The sequence below is a fragment of the Salvia hispanica genome, chromosome 1 (genome assembly GCF_029641045.1).
Source record: "Salvia hispanica isolate PSC_SH4W2 chromosome 1, Shi_PSC_v1, whole genome shotgun sequence".
In the NCBI taxonomy this organism is placed as follows: Eukaryota; Viridiplantae; Streptophyta; class Magnoliopsida; order Lamiales; family Lamiaceae; genus Salvia; species Salvia hispanica.
In genome coordinates, this window is record NC_142692.1 from 42,583,984 (window position 1) to 42,591,365 (window position 7,382).

Here is a 7,382-nt window from a genome sequence, read left to right on the forward strand (position 1 = left end):
TTATTTCTTTTCTTAATTGCCTACCTACAGAAACTCAGCAGAAGTAGATATATACATCGATTCCGCTACACAAACTCAGCAAAGTTCATACGACGAATTGTTATTTTTTATATTCTTACACGTACAGAAACTCGACCAACTCGATCAACGATGGAAGAAGGCAATGTAGATTTGTAATATACAAATACTCAATTTAGATGAATTCTAGATCTATGTGTATTGTTTGATTTTTGTATAATTTTTGAACATTTTGGGCTTAAAACATTTTGTGATTTGATGTAGAAGTTGCGATTTTCATGTTATGTATTGCATTTTTTAAGAGATTTCCAGTGAAACAATGTACTATTGTGGTTAGTTAATGTATAGTAATTTTTTAAGAGTTTTCCGAGGCCACTTCCAAATTTTTGTTAAGTTAATGTACTAATTTGGTTAGTTAACGTGGAGTCGTTTTTAAAGGGTTTTCTGGGGCCAGTTGTAATTTTCGATAAGTTAATGTACTATTTTAGTTAGTTGATGTAGAAATTGGGTTTTGCATTTTTTTTTATCAAAACTTTGTATAATTTGCGTTTTTTTTTTATAGTAGTGGGTGGCCTTCTTTATTTTCCAAAATATAATGTACGGTTTTAGTTATGTAATGTAGGAATACCTCCTGTAATGAGGTAATAGTTTTTCGTGTAGTTATGTTTGTGCCGGAAGTTAATACCTTCCCCCTAGGGTTTAGTAGTCCAAGGGGCTAAGTTGTAGTACAGATTCAGTGACACAACTTTGACAAAGACCGGGAGTTAAGGGTAAGAAGTTTGAATCATTCCCCTTGGGTTTAGCAACCCATGGGGTTAGGTTGTAGTACCCACTCACAAACAAAACCATCACCAAGGGTAGGAAGTTTGAATCATTCCCCTTGGGTTTAGCAACCCATGGGGTTAGGGTATAGTACCACCACATCCATTGAATTTCGTTTTTTTTTTGTGTTTTGGATTTCATAACATAGATAATCATGACAAGAAGAAATCTTGATATTTTTTTAGTTTGTTTTCCAAACATATTGTTTCTAATAGCTGCTTTGACATCTACATTGTTTACTACTGAATGATTATATTATTAATGATTTTTCGATCATTATTCACTAGTGAATCACTACATTAGTTATGTATTTTATGTACATCATTCGTTTAGGCAGTGAATAACTATATTATTTATGAGTTTTCATATATTCTTTCTAAGTGAAACTACATTATTTATGACTTGTATGCACTTCTTCCAATTGTTCTATTACAATGGCACATTACTATGTCATAATGCATTACATTATTGTTCCCTATATGTACATTACCAACATACTTAATAAATAATGTACGCGTTTGTATAAAATTAATGTACTATTCATACAATAAATAATGTATAATTGTATAATGCACACAATGTTATCATTAATGTACAAAAGTCAAATTGTACATTAAAACATAAATATTATAAACAATGTAAACACTTTGACGCGGCAACATGCTCAGTCTCCCCATCTGCAGTCATTTCCTCCCTAGATTGGTGTATAAATGAAAGAGAATGTCTTTATTGAAGTCTGCCGCTGCCTGCTAATGTAGAATATAAGTGGAAAAAATGTGAACGGCAAAATAAAACCAGATAATGTAGAATATAAGTGGAAAATGTAACCAGATAATGTAAAATATAAGTGGAAAAAATGTACAAGCACAACCAAAGCAAGTACATCATTTAATAATATAAATTTTCACTGTTAAAATCTGAATAATGTAATATTTTGGTAAATTAATGTAAGCATCGCAAATGTAACAAATCATAGCATTAATGTAGCATAGCATTCATTGCTAAAACAACAGTAATATAGAACATTGTTCACTAACTGATTTAGAAATAATGTAACACAGCATCATTAATGTGCAATGTACAAAAACAGTTAAATAATGTAACAATTCTTTTCGTGCAATGTTCACCATTGTCTCAAAAAAAATTCGTGTTAAGAGGTCTACATGAATAATGTAACAAAAACAGTTAAATAATGTAGCCGATACAGAGACAAGTCAGAAGCCAAGTTGTTTGTAATCAACCATTTCAAATGTCGATTTTACAAATAATGTACCTAATCAATGGAATATTGTAAACCCAAATGATGTGGTTTACCGGTAAAATGATGTAAACATGAATGAGATAATGTACGAATAGTTCAATGATGTAGCAGTTGTAGAGATGTTGCTAGAAACCATTGCCGGTGAACACAATACACATTCCAGACAAAATAACCAGTGATGCAAACAAATACGACAAAATAATCAAATATATTTCGAAAAACAACCAAACCAAGAAAAAAAACCATAAAACGACTAAAAAATACTGAAATTCACTGATTTACATAACCCAAATTGAAAACCAAACAACCATAAACTTCCATCACAACGGAAACCTAAAGTCTATGGCTGATTTCGCGAAACAATGACCGAAACTCCGTCGGATCGACTAACCTTGTTCGCGTTCGTCTTTAGATCGTTAAACAGTAAACCGTATGGTTCAATCGACTCACCAACTCGACCAATTACACTACACGGCTTCGATTTGCAGCAACTGGTTCGGCGGCGGTTTCAAATGTTGAAGATTAGGGTTTTTATGAGATTTTGGGGTAGAAGAATGGGGTTGGAAGGGTTTTTGACGAGAGAGAATTGGGGGATGCAATGGTGATATGATGGTGAGAGAGAGAGAGATATGAATCGGCAGTTTTAATTAGATGGCGAAAATTATGGACATGTAGTTTAAAACTGATGCTTGAATGTGTGTGCTTCCCATTTTACCCATGTAATGTAGCTAAAAAATGTATTAATGTAGGACGGATGTTTTCAATCACAACCATTAAAATCAGTAATCCAAGGACTTATATTAGTATTATGTTTAAGACTAAGGGGGTGTAAGGACCTTAATACACCCCTATATATATATATATCAAATTAATAATCAATTTATCTCTGAATATTGAGGAGAGCTTAACCGATTTCTCCATCCATTAATTTCGATGGAATCATAATAGGAATTTAATACTACGATAAAATGGAGTAATATAGAGCATCAACCATTTACTATTAATAAAACCAACCTGTGAACTTTGGCGTTCCATATTCTTAGCATCCACATTCGCTTTTGGATCCAACTCTAACCGCTTTTCACGTCCAAAAATTTGTGAGCCAATTTATTGTTGATTTAATTTAGCCTAATAAATTAAATTGGGCTCACTAAGAGTCAATAGAGAAGAATGCAAAAGGAGAAGAATTCTAACAAGATCTTCTATAAATACCAATTCTATTAATAAAAAGTGTCATGACCGTGTTGGAAAAAAAGAGTGTCGTCGGAGGTGATTCTCATGTGGTGGCACTGCTGCCTCAAACGTGGAGCATTCAGTACAAAGTGGCTATCGACAACTGGATACACTACACATCGACCTAAACTCTAGGCGCGGCTGGAGCCTGAAGTAGACTGAGAGTCATGTGATTTTACAAGATGGTGAGAGTCGAAGAGCAGGTTTAGAGAATGTGCCGGCTACTAGAGGAGGTAGAGCAAAAGTGGAAGGAAAAGTTTGAGAGGATGAGCAGTTAGAAAATAGGGAGAAGCAAAATAAGAGAGAGGCGCTAAACTTTTCTCAAGAATATGGCTACACTGTCAATTGTTAAAAATAGTAGGAGTACAAAAATATGTGCATAAATATTTGCTGTAAATTTTTGTAGGGCTTTTTCTATTTTGCTCTCATTTCTCATTTTATCTTATTTTATTTAGGTCCAAAAATAATTCATTATATTCACAATATATAATAACTTTAAAATGCTAATTACGTTATATAATTTGTGCTAGAAATAATTATATTTTAAATTATTTTAAATTGTTAATTTCGTCAATATTTTTTTACCATTAATAAACTTAAATTGGCATCATCGGATGTGTTGTTGAAATGTTGAAATCATAATTTTAACTATTTATGATGTAAAATTAAATAGGATTAGTGATCGATGATAATAAAAATGCTATGATTTGGGTAATCGAGTATAATCAAATTCAGATATTAAATTTGGTTCATTTTTAAAATTATTTTTCTATTTCAACACAATTTATTTTAATGAAATCCGATTTATATGGATTAGGTGGCTTGGCTTTTCAAAAACAAGATAAAATTGAAGTAAGAATTATATTTATAATATTAATTTTATTAACATAATTTGATTTTATTTCTTTTATAAAATTTATATGTTGTTAATGAATAATTACTTTCTTTATGGAATTTTAGTTGAAAAAATATATACGATTAAAGATAAAATGTAAAATGTGTGATTAAAGGGCCTCTAAAGATATGATTATATGTTAAAACGTATGATTAGTAGAGCTCTAATAACTAATAACATATTTTTTTAATAAATGGAAGACAATGACCATTGAAATCAAATTTAATTCAATAAAACCTTGTAGCAATATCTGCTCCCCCGAAACCAACTGCACTAAGCCTCTGCGGCCAATTTAGTTTGAAACCTAATAATATGGGAAGTGGTTGAACTTCTACACACATTTGGTTCAGATTAAACAAAATCTTCCATTGAGAACGGTTAAAAATTTATATGCCATTTATTACTACTACAATCTATAATAAATTATAATTGGGGTCACTAAGTGTCAATAAAGAAGAATGTAAATACCAATTCTGTTAATTAAAATTGTCATGGGCTCATGACCGTGGTAGAAAAAAAAATGACTAGCTTTGCATTTCATTTTTGAGCTTTCTTATATGTATTCCATTCCTTCTATTACATTCCTTAAACTGTAAAACACAATTATTTGATTAGATAGAATACAAGTATAGCTTCAACAAAACACTACTTCGGCTTCAATAAATAATGCCATTGGGTGAATAGATGCTTGGATGAATGCAAGCAAGATTTTTTTTTGTTTACCATTCATATAGCCCTATTGTAAAGCACTTTCTGGACATGAGCATATAAACAGATCTAGGCCAAGATTCAGGTAAAAAAACCTCTACGATCAGTAAGGAATATCAAGTAGGCCGACCCAGTGTAAGATACCGAATACAGATCTAAAACCCCCAACATAGAATAAGTGATCAACAAAGTAAAATTGAACTGAGACGGAGAAGGAATTTTATTGAAATTTGACTCATTTGTTGGTCATGATGAGTATATTTTAAAGTTAAGGGTTTAGGATTTAGGTTTCAAGAAACGGGTTTTTAGTGTATAGGGTCACTATATTGCAATGAAATTAAGCTCGACTAGGAAGTGTCTCACCAGTGCAATCTTAAATTATAGCTTTTGATAAACAATATCTTAAATCTCATTAGGAGAAGTGGTAATTATACATTCTTTAGGGTTTTTTTGTTTTGTTTGATGGAAATTTGCTTTATTTTTTGGTCTCACGGTCGGAGTCATTTTTCCATTTTATAAAAATAATGTACAGTATTATTTTCCACGTATTTATATTTTAGCTGAATCCTAACTTACTAAGCGGACCATATTAAAACTTAAACTAAAAACAACAGTTTTTCTGAAAAAATGGAGTAATATATAGAGAATTTAGATGATTCATTTTTCAATTTTAAATGCAAAATGATTAATTTATACTTACGATTAAAGATAAAAAGTAAAATGTGTGATTAAAGGGCATCTAAAGATATGATTATATGTTAGAACGTATATTAGTAGAGCTCTAATAACTAATAACGTATTTATTTAATAAATGGAAGACAATGACTATTGAAATTAAATTTAATTCAATAAAACCTAACAATATGAGTGGTGGTTGTAATATTATTTGTTCAAATATTTGATGTTAAGAAATTTCTTATTGGGGCCTTGGGGGCTTAGCTGTTTTATGATTTTTGGTTTCTTTATCTAATTTGGCTCAATATTCAATTTTTTTAATTTCGCAAAATTATTAATTTCTATTTATAATAAGTTGGTTTGGCACAATCTATCCCTATAGTTATGGATTAATTATAATAAATGTCTTGTGTTATATTTAATAGAGATAAATCATTTGCTATCTATCCAACTATTGAATCAAAATATGTATTCTTTAAAACTTAATCACAAATTATAAAATCGTATTCATGAGATATTTAATAATTAGAAATTATAGTACTAATTTAAAAGGATAAAAAAAATAAGCATGTGTCTAATAATAAATTAACTCATAATATTAAATTTATATAGCTTTTAACTGCATACCGTTTGTGGATCTGCATTTATTTGTTTAATTTCAAGTTATTTTGCTTAGATCTCTCTGCTGTTAGCGTAATTCTTAAATTGTTATGTCGATCTCTGTTTATTTCGTTATTGAGGTGTTTGATGTGGAGTTTGGTGACAGATCTGTGGTTGATTGAGTATTCGGAGCTTAAATTTGTAAAATCTGCAGTGATGGAGAATTTCTTCTGTTTGGAGTTCGTGTCGGACGCTTGGATCCGAAGTGGATTTAGCGTCTGAGTTGGTTTTGGCGTGTGAAAGAAACAGTAGTTGATAGACTTGTTTAATTTCTCTTGGTTTCTATTTCACTTCGTCTAGGTATGCAGATCTGTTTAGTTCTTCGTTATTTATGCATAGATTTGATTTCAAGTTAGTAGCTCTGTTTTGATTTGCTTATGTGTTTCCTTAAGAAGTTTTATGCGAGTTTGGTTGTAGAAGACGATGTCACTGTCAGTTAGTACGAGAGTTAGTTATTCTGTCACTTTCCAGTCGTACTCTGCTTTTTCTTAGATGTGGTCCCACCGTAGAATTATCTCCTAGGTCTAGCTGTTAGGTTAAATTTCTTTCGAATGTTCCCAAGTCAAGTTAATTTTAATTTTCCTCAACCCAAGAAAATGTGTGGCAGCAGCCAACACCAAAAATACTCCAAATCCTTGATCATGAGTCTTACGCATCCTTCTCTGTGGGATCGATCCCTACTTCCCTATACTAGGTTTAGTAAAAGTGGTTGAGGGTTTTTGAAGCGGGAAAGTACTTGTGTGTCCGACGACCGGGATTCCGCACGACCTACGAGTTCCTAGACCAAGTGATCTAGTGGACTTGCTGGATCTGGGGAACCTGCCTTATTTGAATATCGCAACACTGCACACACACTACACTTGTACTGTCTCATTTCCAGTAGCTTCAAACACCAAATGATTTATATGAATAAACATGTGGATTGTGCAATATATGGATGGCGAAAATTCATGACCGAGGAAGTGCTAGGTATCGTGAAGAACCACTATGAAAGTGAAATGTGGAACTTGAAACTTTGTTGCTAACGTAGGAGCCATATGAAGCTTGAGTTAGGTAATGATCGAATATATGTCGAAGTATGAGACTTCAAGCTATGCTTGAAATTTTAGA